The sequence below is a fragment of the Lissotriton vulgaris genome, chromosome 1_1 (genome assembly GCF_964263255.1).
Source record: "Lissotriton vulgaris chromosome 1_1, aLisVul1.2, whole genome shotgun sequence".
Taxonomy (NCBI): domain Eukaryota; kingdom Metazoa; phylum Chordata; class Amphibia; order Caudata; family Salamandridae; genus Lissotriton; species Lissotriton vulgaris.
This window is the reverse complement of record NC_141685.1, coordinates 2,106,787,627-2,106,807,485: the sequence shown is the minus strand read 5'-3', so window position 1 is coordinate 2,106,807,485 and position 19,859 is coordinate 2,106,787,627.

Here is a 19,859-nt window from a genome sequence, read left to right as displayed (position 1 = left end):
AGAATACACACACTACTACAACTACTGGCATCTCCAAGAAATCGAGCTGAACTCTGGTGAAAGGACATTCAAATTTTCCTACATAATTCACAGTCACAATGGTCCTTTTGTAGGGACTGTTTGTGGGCAAGTAACACAAATTTGGCATACATCTTCAGTAACAGATCTAAACTTCTATTATTAAGTCAATATTCATTAAACAGCCGAACCATAGAATTGTGTCCAATTGAGTTGGACCACAAATCAGCCTACTCATAGAAAACAAAATAAAATCAGGAAGAATGTACTGTTTGTCACCTGTAACCCAAATATAATTCTAGTCTTTTGTACACCCTGCCATGTCCCACCTCCAGTCCTTTTCTCATTATCTGCGGCTGATCTAAGAATTCTTTCAGCTCACTTAATTTTTGAATTGGTGTCTGTTGGACTTGGCCCTTTTTGCAGGGTCATCCCTGAACTGTTTGCCTTTCTCCTGTATTTTTTCTGACCTGTTTTTGTTGGTTGACACAGGTACTTTTTCACTGCTGATCAGTGCTAAAGTGCATATACCCCCTGTAAATTATTGTAATGGATTAGTGATTCCATGGTTAGCTTATTTGATTTACTTGTCAGACCCTAGTACAGTGTACCATGTGTGCCTAGTGCCTGTAGATCGAATGCTGCTGGTGGGCAGCTTGCAGCACTGGTTGTGCCACCCACAGAAGCTGCCTTGTAAAATATGGCTCAGCCCTTCCATTGCAGAGCCTGTTAGCAGTCTGGGACTGACATGTCAACTTAGAAAGTGCAACTACTAGCCAGTCCCAAAACTTTCTACATGTTAGTCAACCCTAAGGTAGGCCCAAGGTGCCCCATGGGCAGGGTGCATTGTATGTAAAAGTTAGGACATGCCCTGAAGTGTGTGACATGTCCTGATAGTGAATTATAGTAATTTCGTTTTTCACTATTGCAAGGCTACCCGCTCCCTTAGGAGAGAATGCACAGTTTGATTATAACATCTTATAATCCTAACTGACCTAGGGAACAAGGTAGAAATTCGAGTTTAGTATGCCTGAACTCAGAATGTAAAAATACATCTTTTAGTGAAGGTGATTTTTAGATCATATGTTTGAAAATACAGCTTTTAGAAAGTAGGTATTTTCTTGCCTAACCTTCCAGTATGTCTCTGCTGGGTTTGTGTATTCCATGTCTGGTTTGTGAGTGGCAGGGGGTTGGAGAGGGCCTTGGCTCCAGCAGTCTGATGGGTTGGGGCTGAGATGAATAGGACCAGCATTGAACAGAATGTAGGGGAGGAGATTTCTTTCACTGCCCTGAGCCCTCATAGAATAGAGAGTAGGGGGTGGAGATTTCCTTTTACTGACCAGCCCTAATAGAATAGAGAGTAGGGGGAGGAGATTTCCTTTCAGCTACTTGGGCCAGGTCTGCTCTCAAACAATGCCATTTTGTTGCATCGTACGGGATCGGCGCATGGCATCGAGGCACCATCTTGTCGCATCATAACCGGAAGGCAGTAAGAAACCAATGCATCACCTCCTCTACAGTAAGGAACCGACGCATCACCTTCCCTGCGACCCTTTTGTTTGTATTGCGTGACGCAAGGTACTTTGAGAGTAAAGTGTTGCATTTACCATTATCATTGAACAAAGCTATTTCTACCATTTTAAGTCTTAATTTTGATTACCGTATTGTGGATTTTTTGTCGTTAGGTCGAGTAAAGATTACTTATTTTTCTAAACTGGTGTGGTGTCCGTTTGTAGCGTTTTCACTGTATTATTGTATGTGTTCACAAATGCTTTACACACTGCCTCCGAGATAAGCCTGTCTGCTAGTGCCAAGCTACCAAGGAGGTGAGCTGGGGCTGTTTTAGAAGTGTAGCACCTTACCCAGACTAGAAGCAAGGGTCTCTATTTGGACAAAGGTGCAAGCCATCGCCAACTAGAGACCCCCATTTATAACAGTGTCAATAGAAATCAGAACACATTTGCATTTTTAGTTTTACATTGTTTTCGTTCGTTTGAATTGATTGTAGTTGACTTGAGGGCACAGTACTTTGCTGCCTCTTTAGCATATGTAGCGTCTTGCGGGTAATAATGACGCTAGACTATATGTGCTTCTTCAACTCTTTATTCGCGATGCACACTGCTCCCTGTCCCTACTCTAACTGCCTCTTTCCATGGTCCCTGCTCCTCCCTTTCCTGTCCCTCCCACATCTCCTCCCACCAACTATTAGACTGCTAAATCAGGTTCTTACATCTCCCCTCTTCTTGAACAAATGTAACAGTCAATCATGCTGGTAACAGCTTGCTACTTCGGTGAGGGTGTGGACATATTTACAGTTCTTCAATCAGCCGTGCATATTTCCGAATGGTTCGTTGTGATTTCCAATAAGTTTCTGAGTTCTTACCTTCAGTCTCAATGAGATTATCGGGTCTCGGCTGAACATGACCAGCTATGTCATTCTCACTAACCTGGGTCCTCGACGGATTGGCAAGGGCGTCTTTGACTGCGGATAGGCACTTTTAGAAACGTGACACGTTTCTCACGATCCACTCATTTTCAGACTCTGATGCGATTATAGTTCCCTCTTGTTGGGTGACTATTAATGACCCAGCTCGATAGCGGCAGTCAGTCTTCCTTTGTAGCTCTTGTTCGACTGACACTCGATCTCCTTCATGAGTGGATGAAGTTCTGGCTTTCTTCCGAGCATCCGCATGTAATTTCACTTCTTTTTGTCTTTTCCGGTCAGAGTCAGCAATGTCCTCATGTTCAAAGTCATGCATATCAAACGGTAAGGCATTATCTGAAATGGGTGTCCTGATTCAGTTCTGGGACTCATTTTCTGGCTCTGTTTGTCTCACCCACTCCCACTCGCGTTTGGGAATGTTGAACTCTTTGACCATCCGGGCATATGCATGTTCCTCTCTCATCCCTTTTTTGTTTTAAGAATGATCTATCTCCGTCAACACATTTTGCCTTCCTTGCAGAGTGATGAGACAGTCCTTTCCTAACATGGTAGGTAATGTCCCATATATTCGTTTTCCTTCTGCAAGCCCTTTGAGTCAGCCTCGCGGACCCCATCCGGGGTGACGGTATATTATTCATGACTTGATATAACTGTGTCTGACATGACATGTTGCAAGGCGGGGTGATTGAATATTCTGAGTCATCGGCATGAGATATGTTTCTCTGGACGGGGAGAACGTTCTCTGTTTCCATCATGCATTTGGGTGATCGATGCCATGGGCGTTTTCGTGACCTTGATTCTGTTAACCCGAGTGATTGTGCAGACATGCCTTCTAAATCAGAGGAGTCTTTTACCGATGTCCTTTGAGAACATTCTTTTGGGTGTGTCTTGACTGGTAAGTATCTTGAGCTGGTAGGATGTGAGAAACTGCTCTTGGAGTCGGAGCTGTCTTTGGGACATTTATTTGGATACATCTCTCGAAGGGTCTTCTGTGATATTGCAATGGAGAGATTGTTTGATTAGCAACCGTTTATTTCTTTTGTTTGATCCCAGGGCATTTTGTCTCTGCCTCTCTCGTATGATGTTAATGGTCTCCTCTCAGTATCCTCGTTGTCACGGGTGTCTTGAGTGTACTTGCCTACCCCTTTCCAGTGTCTGAGTGAATCACCCCGTCTTATGTGGTTTGCTTCTTCTTCTCGCTCGTTGGGTGCACTGACGTTTGCGCCATGGGTGTGATGTCTCCCACTGTTTGATGCTTCTTCGGACTCGTCTACGAAGTTTGATGAACAGTGGGTTGCTCTGGTGTGTTCGTGTACCAGTTTCCGGGGTTGGCATGACTGGTCCAGTCTTCTGTAGTTTGTCTTTCCTTCATACTTGTTGAGCAGGCTGTCAGTTGTTCCATTTGTGTGGTCTGTCCCACTTGATGCTTCTTCAGAATAGTTTGTAACGTTTGTTGAATGACTCCTTGAAGTTGAATAACTCCTTGAGGTTATATCAGTGAGGCTGTCATAATCCTGGATCATCCCGGTCTTTTGTTTGCCATCCTCCACTGTCTTTTGTATTGTTGAATCAGAGTATTTCATGTCACTTTGTCTCTCCTGCTGTCTTATCTCTAGTCTGCCTTCGCCCTCCCTCTTTCTGGGTGTGTTTGTTTCTTGGGCTTTATTCACAGACATGAGAGATATCTCCTTTATTTTATTTTCCTTTCTTGCATTAGGGTGCAATTCTTTTGATAATTCTCTTGCTTTGGCCCGCTCTCCAGCTTCGGCCCTCCTGATGATTTCCTTTAGCGAGAACTGCCTTTGAAGGATCTTGTGCTTTGTGTCAGGTATTGAACAGCCCTCGATTACCCGGAGTCGAATTGCTTCCTCGTTTGTGAATGTATTGAACTGACAGTAGTGCACCAGAATTTGTAACATTGTTATGAAGTTTGGTAATGATTCCTCGTGCTCCTGCCATGCTGCGTTGAAGACGATGCGTTCATGATCCACGTCTTCCTTTGTGTTGAAATGAGCCCGTAGCGTCTCTTTGAGTTTTCCATATGTCTCTGTGTCCTTTGCTGAAAATGTTCTAATTTGGCGTCGGCCTTCGTGACCCACCAGCTGAAGTAGTAGTAGCCCACGTTTTCCATCTCTTCGCTCACCGGTTGTTGCAAGAAATTCATCCAGTGACTCCAGCCACCGGTTCCATTTGGGACCCAAACTCTGGGTGGCGGTCTGTGTCTCTGGGGGTGGTACTCCAATGCAGGGGTTAGATTTTTGTGTTTCTTTTTTCACCGACATGATGGTGGAATGTGCTAGTATGAAAATGTCACAGGACTGTTCACTATGCTTCCCGTATTATTTGCTGACGCTCTTCGGTTGAGATCTTGCTTATAGTTGTTTTCCTTTGATTTTGGGAAAACTCACTCACAGGTGACCACTATATTGTGTCCGCCAGCTTCACCTTTTCCTTGTAGAGATGTTCCAGCTTTTATGTCTGTCTCAGTAGGCTTCAGTGAGGTAGACTTGGATTGCCTGAGTTCAAAATGGTCACCACTCAGCTGCAGGTGATTTAGGCTTCCTCAGCACTGGTACTTGTCTATGTCGACATCTTGCTCCTTTTCTCAAGACTTACGCAGGTTACCAGCCACTTTTGTTGATGAGCGAAAGCTTCCCTGACACTTGTTTACTCGTGTTTCTGGATCTTTTATTTTCTTTCTTCCTTTAATTTCAGTTACTTATCTTCACTTGGTGCTGAAAATTTACTTTGGAACTTGCGCTTGCTCGTGCTTGTTACACTCGGGATTTGCATTTGCTTGTGCTTGTTGCATTCAGGACTTGCATCAGCTTGTGCTTATTGCACTCAAACTTGCATTTGCTTGGGCTTGTTGTATTCGGACTTGTATTTGCTCGGTCTTGTTGTATTCAGGACTTGCATTTGCTTGTGCTTATTGTACTCAGGCTTTGCATTTGCTTAAGCTTGTTGAATTCAGGTCTTCATTTGCTTGGGTTTATTGAATTTGGATTTTACATTTGCATGTGCTTGTTGGACTCAAACTTTTTTTTGCTCGTGCTTATTGGCTTCAAATAATTGCATTTACTCGTGCTTGTTACTTTGGACAATTGCATTTACTCGTGCTTGTTGCTGCAGTCAGTTGCATTTGCTAAGGCTTATTGTCTATGGGTTTGCATTTGCTTGTGCTTGCTAGCAAATTCCACAGTTGCCTGACTTTAAGATGGCCGCTCAATATCCTTAACAGGGGATAGGACCCGGGCGCCTGACTCTAAGATGGCCGCCGTCTGTGAAATCGCGTTTTCAGCGAGATTTGGCTCTTTCTTACATTGTTCAGGCACTCGGCACTCAGTCAGAGCACTCACAAGGTGCATGGGCCCCTTCCTGAGCACAGACACTTCCACTGGCTTCCAGACCTCGGTGAATGGCACAGGTGTGACTGGGGTTGGCTCCCGACGTCACGACCTCACAACTCGCACCTCACGCTTCAGGGGTGAGTACCCGATCCTTCAGCGCACGATCGCGCTTGCACAGCACTCCACGCAGCTTTCCGGCCACGGAGCTTCGGGTCCAGAAGCACTTCCGACGGCTCAGTCTCCCTCGGGCGCATTTATTGCGACAGCGATTTCACACTTGCGCTACCCGGGGACAGGGTCATGCAGCTTCACAGGATCAGCGCGGGGGGGCACAGTGCGCTCGATCCCACCCTCGTTGCCAGCTGTAGCATCTCGCAGGTAATAATGACGCTAGACTATATGTGCTTCTTCAGCTCTTTATTCGAGATGCACACTGCTCCCAGTCCATACTCTAACTGCCTCTTTCCTTTGTCCCCGCTCCTCCCTTTTCTTTCCCTCTCACATCTCCTCCCACCAACTATTAGACTGCTAAATCAGGTTCTTACAGCATATCTATTACCAAGTGTAATCATATCAGATTCTGACTTATGAGCTAAGTATTTCACCACAGCAATTTCTTAAGGCAGTTACAATTCTAGCAAATTTAGAATGTATGTCCCATTTCGAATGGACTACCAGAACAAGTCATGAAAACGTCTTTCTGACCACAACTGTTCAAAATCACTTACCACGCCAAAACAATATAGGCTGTCAGCGTAAATTGAAATACTCAAACCATCAAATATGCAACATGCTCCTGTAAGGGCAAATAATTCTGCCACTTGTGGTGAAGTTACGTCAGACAAGTATGATGCTTCCATGATATTTGAAATGGTGCAAACTGTGTATGCTGCTCGCAATGTAATAATAGCCTCTCAGACAAGACCCATCCACAGATAGAATCTGACCAGGTTGTTTAAGAGGAATATCAAGTATTTCAGGTCTTTGGCTTTGTTCACAGTTCTGTTACCTCAATACAGTCAAAGTCACAATTAATGAAATTGTCATAATTTTCCTCATCTCTGTTGACAACTGGCAAAGGGGTTGCATGATGAAAGCTACTGCATCTTCTGATTCAAATATTGTCAACTGTCAAAATGTTTTGCCGATATTAAATAAGATGACTGTCAGCTGCTGAGTTTGTGTACGAGGCAGTATAATCTAAACTGAAAGAAGACTAACAAAATATGTGTACAATCCATTACAATTACCTCACTTTGTTCATTTTCAATATAACCAGCTACAACCGATTTCAGATATCCAGGGAGTAAAGCAGCAATTAGATTTAATGTGGCAGAGAAATAAGCCATGTATCTCTTGACTTTACCTTTCTTTTGGGAAAGAAACGATATAGCAAAACCTTCTCTCTCGTGACAAAATAAGTAAAAATCCCTTCTGTAATTTGGCATTCCTAGAGCGGGTGTACTACAGAGTTTATCTCTGAGTTCGAGCAGGCAGTCATGCATTCGTCATTAAATGGCACCGCATCAGAAACATCGCTGTGAGTGAGTCTAAGTAAAGGCTTTGCTATGAGGAAAACGTTTGAAATCCATTGCCTTAAGTCACCAACCATCTCCAGGAACATCCTCAACATTCTTAGAATTGTAGAAACACATTCTCTGGACACTTTTCTCATGCATTTCTCAATGTGATGACCCAATTAGATCAATTCTTTCATACAGTACTGCATTTTGTGTGAGATACTTTATGACCACTATCAGCACGATAGTCCAAGAGAACAGTTATAACCAACTTGCAATCTTATTTTGTTTTAGATCCAACCATCTGGTTACTGATATAGCACTGAGTCATAGGACATTTGTAGATCTTCCAAATCTGACTGAAGATTAAAGCATTTCTGTATTCCCTTTTGGGATACAACACCAAACCAGGACTTTATTGAAAAATCTAAACACAAAAATTACACCTTTATAACGAGGAATGAAAAAGAACACAAGTCTATTTTTTTTTGTACAATTCTGCACCTGCAGAAATCTGACACAAAATCACAGCAGAATTTGATACCACGGGACAAGATAGAACTGCAATTGTATTATTCTTTTGAAGATCTAGGACCAATATCCATATGCAACTCGTTAATTAAATGCCCATCAGAGGCGAGTTATTTGGACTGCCTAGCACTTCTTTTAGAATTCCATGTCCTATCTTGATTGTGGGCTTCGTATTCTCCTCTGCTTTCCATGTAAGGTTGCATTGAGGAGAGTGAGGATAAACTGCAATTGGCTCTGCATTTTTAACTAGTCCAATTTCCCTACCTAAAAAACTCCATACCTCATATGTCACTGTGTGTTGAAAAAATCGAGGGAGATCATCTTTTATGAGAAATGGGAATAAATGGACTCTAGACTCATCTGATTTAGTTTTGAAAGGTCTGAATTGCGACCTCTTCCGGCATACAGTAAATCATGCAATTGATTTTCCAAATAATAACCTGGGTCCTTATTTATGAGGCCTTGCGTCAGTTTTGCGCCGCCGGTGCGTCACTTTTTGTGACGCACCAGCGGCGTACAAAATGCGCCTTGTTGCGCCATATTTAAAAAGTGACGCATCTAGGTAGATGCGTCACTTTTTAAACCCCTGCGTCACATTATACCTGCGTCAGGTATAATGTATGCAGAGTGGGCGTTCCCCCGTAAAAAGCCTCGTAATAGTGACGCAGTGAAATCTATGAGATTTCACTGCGTCACTTTTAGGATGCTGTTGAGTCAAAATCTTGTGCCTGCCTCACAGCAGGCGTAGGACTGACGCAAGCCCTTTCACATGGGGCTTTCCCCATGTGAAAGGACGCATTGCTGGAGTTGCGTCACTTTTGTGACACACTCCAGCAATGCGTCACTTTTGCGCTTACAGATGCGTCAGAAATACTGACGTATCTGTAAGTCCTTGCGACATGATGCGTCATACATTAAATATGACGCATCATTGGTGTCGCAAGGAGTGCGCAGTGAACAGTGACGCATCGCTGTTTTCACGCAGCTATGCGTCACTTTTCATAAATGAGGCCCCAGGTATTTGTAAAGCGCTGGGGGCTGTGGGAAAGATTAGGCGAGCTATTGCCCAGAGTCACATGGTGCTGGACTGAGCTGCTGCCCGCGCCATTAACCGTACCGTGAGCCATGTCCTTCGGAATCAGCCGCCCTGACCACTGAGCCACACCTCTCCCCCTGCGCTGCAACTCTCCCCAGAGGATATCACTCCTAAGAGAGTTTACAGGAATCGTGTCACATATTATGAACTCATGGTCGTTCTCAAGTGACACAATTTTTAATGGAACATTAACTGAGACCGAATTTGTTATTTGTCACCAAAATTGGCTCCATGCTCACAGCGCCAACGAAGGGACATAGTGAGAAAAATTCCAAATGGTTTGATCATAGCTGCTCAAAGGCAAGTAGGGATTTGAAACATGCATTAAAAACTAAACCCAGAGATTGTGACCTGATAAAAAATCTCCGTTTGGCTTACAGGAAAGCAATAGCTATCAGAAAAAAGGAAATTAAGGCCAACCTTACTGAATCCCTTTTAGACCCATCAGTGTTGGGGAACAGCAGCAAGTTTTGGCAAATAATCAACAAACCTTTGTTTGATAACCCAAACGACACAGCCCTTGGAACAAACATCCCAGAGGGGGAGTGGGTGTCCCACTTCAGCACAATTTTTAAGAGTAATGAGCATCGGGAAGACTATGATTTTTTAACTCCAACTGCGACTTCACTATGTTTCACAGTACAAGAGACTGTTAGGGGAATACAGGGTCTAACTAGCAACAAGGCCCCGGGTCCGGATGGATTACCGCCGGACCTGTTTAAGTCCAGCATCCCTTTTTCGGCTCCAGTTCTCACGGCTGTAATAAACGCAGCGGTGACAACTGGATGCCCAAGAATATGGGGTCTCTCGACTATAGTCCCCGTTTTTAAGAAGGGCGATCGCAGCAGCCCGTTATGTTACAGGCCAATCTCCTTAATAAATTCAGTAGTTAAAGTGGTGGGGGGTGTAATTCTTAACAGGTTATCTACATGGGCTAAAGATAATAACATCCTTTCACCCATACAATATGGGTTCAGACCAGGTCATTCGACCATTACGCAGTGCCTGAACCTATACCTTATTCTAAGCAAATATACACTGGCGAGACAAGGCACTGTCTACATGGCATTTATGGACCTGTCGTCCGCTTTTGACTGTGTAGACAGAAGCCTACTATGGGCTACTTTGCTGACAATGGGTGTAGAGAGGAACCTTGTCAACTTCCTCGCTGATCTGCATACAGATACAAGAGCGAACGTCCGTTACTCCCAAGATCCTAATGTAACGGACGAATTTAAAATAAACCGGGGTGTTCGACAAGGCTGCATTTTGGCCCCATTCCTATTTAATCTATATATAAATGAACTGGAGGAATTTCTTTTAAACGTAGAAGCAGATTATCCCTTAGTTGAGCGCAAAGGGATACCTGTATTACTTTACGCCGACGATGCTGTTCTTATTTCTAGAACAGCAATCGGTCTCCAGAAACTATTAAACTCCTTCTACAAATTTATGGAGTCACGTGGCTTAAACATAAATAACTCCAAGTCCTACGTTATGAAAGCAGGCAAGGGTGTCCGGAAAACTGACTATTTCAGCATAAATGGGGAGAAAATCCCATCAACCGACTCCTTCTCTTACCTCGGGGTCCTGTTAGATCACAAGTTATCATGGGGCCCAGCAGTCTCTAAGAAGAAGGGAGAAACATCAAGGGTCAATGCGGCCATTCTTGGCTTTGCAAAAAAAATCGGCAATTGCCCGTCGGCCGCATTGCTTAAACTGTACCAGGCAAAAAGCGTTGCTGTTGCCTGCTATGGAAGTGAGCTCTGGGGCTATCGTAAGATCAAAGACCTAGAGGTTACAGAAAATAACTTCTTAAAAAAGATTCTGAGACTACCCAGGGGTATTGGGAACTATTCTGTACATGAGGAGCTGGGGATCCCCTACTTAGGCGACAGAATAGCAGTAAGCCCTGTTATATGTTGGCTGAACTGCTGGCTGAATAACGACATTCCATTAACACATGCCCTATTGAAAGAATCCTTACAGCTAGATGGGAGGTTTAAAGTACCGTGGGTGAAGTACATAAAGGACAGTCTAACGGCAATTGATCGCCAGGATCTGTTCCATGCCCCAAACTCAATTACAAAATCCGATGTGAATTCGGTTAAGAATGCTATACTACTGCTAAGATGTACTGACAGAGAAGAGGTCGAGATACAGAAGGTCAGTGTTAGGAAACACCTATTATTAAAAACATGTTCACAAATGGAACCTTACCTGACATGGCCTATGTCTAGCTATGAACGGTTTCTGTTAACAAGGTTCCGCTTTGATCTCTATCACCTTCTACTGGCAGTTCCAAGTGGGGCTCAACGGGGCGAAGTGTTGCCAGCTTGTGGCTGCGACGGAAAGTCTCCTCAAGATCTGGCACACTTCCTTTTTATCTGCCCCTATTATTCCACCCCACGGAAATTATATCTTAAACCGTGCCTTAAAAAATTGAGTTTCACACAAATTAAACCTGCACTTTACTACTTACAACTACTGAATAGCGATTGCACTTTATTTGTATGCAACTTTTTAAAAAAAGCCATCTGCTTTAGGAAAAGCATGGATGGCTAATCACACTGCAAAGATTTTAGGTGCTTTTTAAGAACACAGTTATTTATATTTTTAACCATATATTGCCCATGCTTATACTGTCTTATGTATTGTACTGTATACTGTGTCATTATTTGTCATTTGAAATGAATAGTTTGTAATGTTTTTTAAATTTGTGCTTATAAATTGTACTTTTATGATTGTAAAACCTACAATCGAATAAAGATTTTGAATACGAATATTTGTCTATTACTAATACCAACAATTTGAATTTGTTTACCCTGGGGTTAAGCACTCCTCCCTTAAATGACTGCAGAGAATTCAAAATGCTGATGCGAGGCTGTTACTGTATATACTTACATTTTAATCGGTGTCCTCTCACCTGCCCTTACATCACTCGCTTCCTAAGGCATTATCTATTGCCTATATGGCCTTTCAAACACCGTTCGTACGATTCTTACGGGCAAATGAGCCCTTCAGTGAGCAAAACCCAATGAAGCAATTCTGTCCATAGTTGGAGGTCAATCATTCAGCTCCCTTTTCTCCAAATTCGTGGTACAACTTCGCTCGAGCCCCAGCGAAATTCTTTTCAGGAAAAAGTAAAAGTTCAAAACCAGGTTCTTCTATGACAGTGTTTATAGGTTTGTGATCCCGCATTAACACTGGGAAGCCCTGTTTGGGTACCTATAGGCTTTAAAAATCCTAAGCATAAACATAAACATCAACATTTTAAACAACTAGTCTGTCTAAAGTAATAGTATAACCAGCAGAATTTCTCCATATTCAGTTTATAGTTTGTAAATATTAATCTTTCTTTCTGTCACTTTTGGCTTCACTGCAGTAGCAGCAGCATTTTAGCACTTGTGTTACAGTTGTCAACAGGAGTGGACACAGTAGGCAAAACAGACAAAAGGACAACACTAGCAGTACCAAACCCACTCATCCCTGCTACTTCATTATCAGGTTCTGTTGGAGTTATTGGCAATGTATGCACACCCGTGCAGGCTGTTCCTTCTTGATCAACAGATTTAGCTCTCTGATGGCCATCATTATATGGAGGAGACCGTATGTCCAATAAATCATCTACAAATGTACCTTCTTCGTCTGAATTATTCTCAATATTTTTTTATTTTTTTTATTTTCAACAGTCCCATTATCTTTTTTCTTTTCGCTGTGCAATTCACTTTTGCAGAAACCTCTCATAAACTCAGCAATGTATGTTCTCTCCATGCCCTTTTCTGCATGCCCCATTTACATTTTAGCCAATAGCGCAGAGCATTTTTACCTGCCCATGTCATTCTTTTTTGTTCTTTCTCACTTGCAACACGATCCAGTTGCTCATATTGTACAGGCCTTGGCTGTAGCTCGGCCCTCAGAATGGGTAAGCCACTCGTCCCCTGCCCTAGAGCACCCGCCGCCCCCAACCAAACCCTTCTGCTTTCTCGCAGTGCGAGAAGCAGAAACATAAGATGGTATGTATAATATCAATGTATGTTTCTGCTTCTCGCACTGCGAGATAGCAGTGGGGCAACGCTCCTCCGCCCACATGGAGAAGTCTCCCCTGATTGTTGCTCTCATCATGAGACCGGAGGAGCCTTTATTCAAGACTTCTTCAGAGGCCTGTTTCACCTACCTACTTCTACAACGTCCATCAGTAAGTGGGTTTTGGTCTTTGTGTATTTTACCACACCTGAAGATATTCAGGGTCATTCTGCAAAGTTCTTGTGAGCTTCCTAGGCAGAGGCATTGGGAATGTCCTCAGCAACATGTTTGATATGTAACTTGTAATATTACTCTGTTTTTCTTTCCTCTTGTTGGGATTTACTTTCATTAAGTCCTTAGAGTTTGGTCCAGCTTCTGCGTTTGCTTGGAAAGTTAGTAAAACAGGAGCTTCGCGTAGGGCAACCTTATAAGATTGCTGTGTTGGGAGGTGTAGTTTAGTTAAGGCATTTCCTCTTTTTTTGGGGGGGCACTGGAATGCCAATTGTTATTACGATGGATCCACATCAGCATGATTTTCAGATTCCTGAAATGTGCGATGTTTTCATTGGAGAATGTTCAATTATATTAGCCTATTAAATGTTGAGAGGTTTCACACTAAAGATAATGTAATGTCTAGAGACTTTTGTAAACTAAAATTAGTCCGGGCACAAATGTTCATCTCAGACCCACATTAGCAGAGCACGTGAACTGTGTGAGGCCATAAGAGTGGGAGTATTCATGATTAGGTCATGGTATCCTTTCTAGCTCTGAAAACAGCCTCCTTTTTTTTTGTCCTCATCTCACCTTAGATCTGAGCAGCTTTACCAAGCCGTCTAGAATGGATCCGGGCGCCCTTCGGCTTACTGCATAGATCCGAAAAAAACAGCCTCCTGTCCATGAGCCCACCCAGAACATGCTAGGGTAGCATAATGGCCAGCCTGTATTGACAATGGGCAATTTTGGTGTTAACTTGTAGTATATTAGCCGGCCTCAAATTTCCAGGAAAAATATTAAACATTTTTTTCAGTGTTGCTGAATATATTGGTTTAAACGATTGTAAGAAACTGGGTTGCTGGTGAGGTGGGTAGAAACCTACTCAAGCAGGAACCACAATCCTTGTCAGAGTGAAGTCCCAAGCAAACTCCAAATTAAACTGTGCTCAGCCCATTGGCTTGAGACGGAGCAGTCAGGCTTAACTTATAGGCAATTTGTAAAGTATTTGTGCAATACTTCAAACTGTAACACAGTGAAAAAACATCATATAACGATACCACTACAGATGTAAAGAAATAGAGTAATCTTTATTAAATAAAACAAGACCAAAACAACAAAAGTCCAATCAGTAGAACCGGAGATATGCAGTTTTAAATATTTCAGTGAAAATAGATCCACAAAGCACCTATTGTGGCTATTTGGATGCACCAGACTCGGACAAAGTCACAAGTTCAGGCCGACCACGATGGAGTGCGGGCTGGCTATTTGGACCCAGGTAAGCCCACTGAACCTTAAATGCTAATTACGGAGCTTTGCAGGGTCCAGCTTCTTGTATACGTCACACAGCTGAGGAGATGCGTCGGTTCTGAGGAGCTGTGATGCAGGGTCCTGCATCATCGACGAGACTCAGGTTGACGACTACTTGCAATGCAAAGTCCAGCGTCGAGCAAGCGTCGCAGAGTCATGGCAATGTGTTGGTTCTGAGGAGCTGTGAGCCTGCACTGTAGGAACATGTGTCTCATCAAGGCTGCCATTGACAAGGGATTTGCGATGCTAGGATCTGCATCAGGGAAGTTTTGCAACTGCAGCAGTTCCAATGCAAGCTGCGAGATTGATGCAGACTCCTTGTACTGACAGAATCATCACAGAAGAGGCGGTGCTTTTGTTCTGCTCATGATTGCACCGCACAGCAGTGGAGATGGGTTGGTCGTGCTGGATTCACAGATGGGCCGGCAGAGCACCTTCAGGCCCACTTCCAAGGGTTCAGGACTCGGGTGGCACCACTTAGCAGGGTAGAACTCAGAGATAGCAGAGTCCCGATGCTGGGTTCAAGGTTGTTGGAGCCTTCTATCCCTGAAACTCTAGTCAGGAGACCAGCCAGCTAGCACTTGGAGTCAGTCTGAGGGCAGCAGTCCTTCAGAGCAGCAGTCTTTCAGCAGCTCAAGAGTCATTCTTCCTGGCAGAGTATCCAGCAGGGCCAGAAGTGTACAGAAGGGTCGATGTCTGAGGTGCAAAATTTAAACGTGGGCCTTCTTTCGACTTTGATGACCAAACTTCACTCCGATGACTCTCTCTGGTCCACCCTCCCAACTTTTGAGGGTTGGGAGGCGGGTCCCAGGCTGCATGTTGTCGGTTAGAACCGGTCAGATGTTCTTGGCTACCAACTCGCCAAAACAGGCTTTTTCAGCTTTTGTGTCCCCGTAGATGTAACAGGAAGTCAGCCATGTGACTCTTGGGGTCACCTTTTCTGTCTGAAGCTCGGAAACAACTTTTCCTCGAGTCGGGTACCCCAGGCACAGTTCTTTCATTGCAAGCCCAAGGAGCAGCTGGTGCAGTCCAGTCTTGGTGCAACCTCTATTTGCTGGGTGCATGAAAGAGCAGGGCAGTCCCTCTTCAGTCCACTCTTTAAAACAGACGTGATTTGTGGTCTGGGTGCCAGGGGTGCCCTTTGGGCATGTGGTGACTACCAGCCAATGGGCAATCAGGTCCCCGCCCACCTAGTGATGACTTCCTGGGAAGTGTGGCATTTAGTTAGCCCAGGATGCACTATAGTCTCTACTGATGACAGTTAAAGAACAAGAAACATGTGCCTAGAGAGCAGCACCTTCTGTGCCAACTCTGGCGAAACACTCGTAAATATTTTAGCAAAGTAAGCAACATGAGAGTGCATTGACCATAATGCCAGGGGCGAACCTTGCTGGGGGGTGAAGCGGTATGCTCCCACCCCTGTTCCTGTTTAAAAGCACTCCCGTGAGTCATTGAGCTGACGAGCTTGTGGAAGAATCACCCGCGTGCCAGTGAGAGGTACCTGACCTGATGTGATGTTTGGCAGCCTACTCAGAAAACCCCAAATTTGAAGCCTGTAACCTCTACTGATGACGGTTAAAGAACCAGAAACTTTTGTCTAGAGATCAGCACCTTCTGCGCCCACTCTGGAGAATCACTCGTAAATATTTTAGCAAAGTATTCAACATGAGAATGCATTTACAATTATGCCAGGAGCGAACCTTGCTGGTGGGTAAAGCGGTGTGCTCCCACCCCTGTTAATGTTTAAAAGTACTCCTGTGAGTCATTGAGTTGATGAGCCTGTGGAAGAAGCACCTGCACGCCAGTGAGAGTTACCTGCCCTGATGTGATGTTTGGCAGCCTACTCAGCATACCCCAAATTTGGAGCCTGTAATCTCTACTGATGACGGTTAAAGAACCAGAAACATGTGTCTAGAGATCAGCACCATCTGTGCCAACTCTGGCGAAACACTCATAAATATTTTAGCAAAGTAAGCAACATGAGAGTGCATTGATCATAATGCCAGGGGCGAACCTTGCTGGGGGGGTGAAGCGGTGTGCTCCCACCCCTGTTAATGTTTAAAAGCACTCCTGTGAGTCATTGAGCTGATGAGCTTGTGGAAGAAGCACCCGCGCGCCAGTGAGAGGTACCTGACCGGATGTGATGTTTGGCAGCCTGCTCAGAAAACCCCAAACTTGAAGCCTGTAATATCTACTGATGACAGTTAAAGAACCAGAAATTCTTGTCTAGAGATCAGCATCATCTGTGCCAACTCTGGAGAAACACTCGTAAATATTTTAGTAAAGTAAGCAACATGAGGCTGCGTTTACCATAATGGCAGGAGCGTACCTTGCTGGGGGATGAAGCGGTGTGCTCCCACCCATGTTCCTGTTTAAAAGCACTCCTTTGTGTCATTGAGATGAAGAGCACATGGAAGAAGCAGCTGCGCGCCAGTGAGAGGTATCTGACCTAATGTGATGTTTGGAAGCCTACTCAGCAAACCCCAAATTTGAAGCCTGTAATCTCTACTGATGATGGCTAAAGAACCAGAAACACGTGTCTCGTGATCAGCACCATCTGCGCCAACTCTGGCGAAACACTCGTAAATATTTAGCAAAGTAAGCAACATGATACTGCATTTACCATAATGCCAGGGAAGAACCTTGCTGGGGGTGAAGCGTTGTGCTCCCACCCCTGTTATTGTTTAAAAGCACTCCTGTGAGTCATTGAGCTGATGAGCTTGTGGAAGAAGCACCTGTGCGCCAGTGAGAGGTACCTGACCTGATGTGATGTTTGGCAGCCTACTCAGCAAACCCAAAATTTGAAGCCTGTAATCTCTACTGATGACAGCTTAAGAACCAGAAACTCGTGTCTAGAGATCAGTACCTTCTGCACCCACTCTGGTGAAACACTCATAAATATTTTAGCAAAGTAATCAACATGAGACTGCATTTATCATAATGCCTATGAGCGAACCTTGCTGGTGTGTGAAGCGGTGTGCTCCTTCCCCTGTTACTGTTTAAAAGAACTCCTGAGAGTCATTGAATTGACGAGCCTGTGGAAGAAGCACCTGCATGCCAGTGATAGGTACCTGCCCTGATGTGATGTTTGGCAGCCTACTCAGCTAACCCCAAATTTGAAACCTGTAATCAAGAGCTTTCCAAACTGTGTGTCCCGACACAGTACTGTGTCGCCTACAAATGGTGGGTGTGTCAGGGCACTTAGCACATAACTGCTGCTAATTAAGAGGCAATACTAGACACTCTACTCTATAGTCTTTTAAACGCCTTGTGAGGTGCTCGGGTGCGGCTCTCTGTGTGCCCGGGAAGCTAGGGTGAGGTGACAGATAGAGGGAGAAGGAGGGAGGGAGACAGAAGGGGGGAGACAGAGGGAGGGAGACAGAGGGGGGAGGGAGACAGAGGGAGGAGGGTGACAGAGGGAGGAGGGCGACAGAGTGAGGAGGGCGACAGAGAGAGGAGAGCAACAGAGAGAGGAGGGCGACAGAAAGGGGAGGGCGACAGAGAGGGGAGGGCTACAGAGAGGGGAAGGCGACAGAGAGGGGAGGGCGACAGATGGAGGGTGACAGAGGGATAGTGACAGAGGAAGGGCGACAGAGTGAGGGAGACAGAGGGAGGGAGACAGGCAAGAGGGAGACAGAGGGAGGGAGACAGAGGGAGAGAGGGAGACAGAGTGAGAGAGGGAGACAGACAGAGGCAGTGAGACAGAGGGAGAGAGAGAGAGGGAGGGAGACAGAGAGAGGGGGACAGAGAGTGGTAGGGAGGCAGAGAGAGAGACAGAGGGAGGGAGACATAGACAGACAGAGATAGAGACAGACAGAGATAGAGACAGACAGAGACAGGGACAGACAGAGACAGATAGGGGCAGAGACAGTGACCGGTCAGACGATAGAGGCAGAGACAGACAGAGATGCAGAGAGACAGTGAGGGAGGGCGAGAGAGAGATGAAGACAGAGGGTGACAAGGGGAGGGAGACAGAGGGAGGGAGGCAGAGAGAGACAGAGGGAGGGAGCGGAAGGAGACAGGGAGAGGAAGACAGAGAGAAGGAAGCAGAGTGAGGGAGGCTGAGGAAGGCAGAGTGAGGGAGGCAGAGTGAGACAGAGGGAGGGAGTCAAGGGGAGACAGAAGACAGACAGATGGAGGGAGACAGACGGAGGGAGACAGACGGAGGGGGAGACAGACGGAGGAGGAGACAGAGGGAGGGGAGAAAGAGGTAGGGGAGACAGAGGGACCGAGACACAGAAGAAGGGAGACACAGAAGGAGGGAGACACAGAGGGAGGGAGACAGAGAGAGGGAGACACAGAGGGAGGGAGACACAAAGGGAGGGAGACAGAGATAAGGAGACAGAGAGAGGGAGACAGAGGGAGACAGACAGAGGGAGACAGACTGAGGGAGGAGGGCAACAGAGGGAGGAGTGTGACAGAGGGATGGAGAGGGAAACAGACAGAGGGAGACCATTTGCCCACTTTTATTTCAACATTTTCTTTTCCCCCTTAGGTGGTTTGTGCTCGCTCGTTCGCTACACTGCCTTACTGTGTCACAACATGATGCATCTCAAAAAAGTGTGTCACCAACATGAAAAGTTTGGAAACTGTGCACTACACTGTCAACTCCGAAAATTGCAAAAATCTCTTTTGGTGTTTTGAGCTCCTAAGCCCATCCCAGAGATGTGGCTACCTGGGGGCTACACACCCAGAGGAAAACCAGTTTGATAACGGCTTCCCTCCCACTGTTCTTGATGCCAACCAGTATGCTGGAACAAAAGATCAGACCCTCTCCTGTGTGTTTACCATTTGCCCTTCAAAGGTGGCTTCCCCTTTAAAGCTTGCCTTCAATTAAGAATCCAAAATGGAAGCCATGTATCATAGTTTAATCCATGTATACAACCTCCTTCCAATCAAGCCTTAGAAAACTATCAACATATTTGGAGTTAGCAGTTGTACTCCAGTTTGTACAAAAACATAATGTAAAGAAAACAGCATTTATGTTTTAAATGGTTAGCACCAGAAAAATAAGCATTTTTGTCCCTAACTTCAGATGTTTTCCAATCCTCTCATCAAAGGTTCTCTTTCCTACTGGAAATAATAGGAAATGGGATTGGTTTTCATTGAAGAAATAGAAGGTCAGCCATCTCATATTGGGTTCTTTTTTATCTCAGTAATCCTCACTGGACGATTCTGTGAGGAAGAAGGAACAGAGGAATGGAGGATCCAAAGGCATCTCTTCACAGGAAACAGGAACCTCCCATGGAGAAGAATGGAGGGGTCAATAACAGCACTGGGGAACTGGCTGCCATAATGTAAGTTTAGATACAGGACATGACAGCCTGCCAGTGCCCTCAGAGCCCCTGCTACAC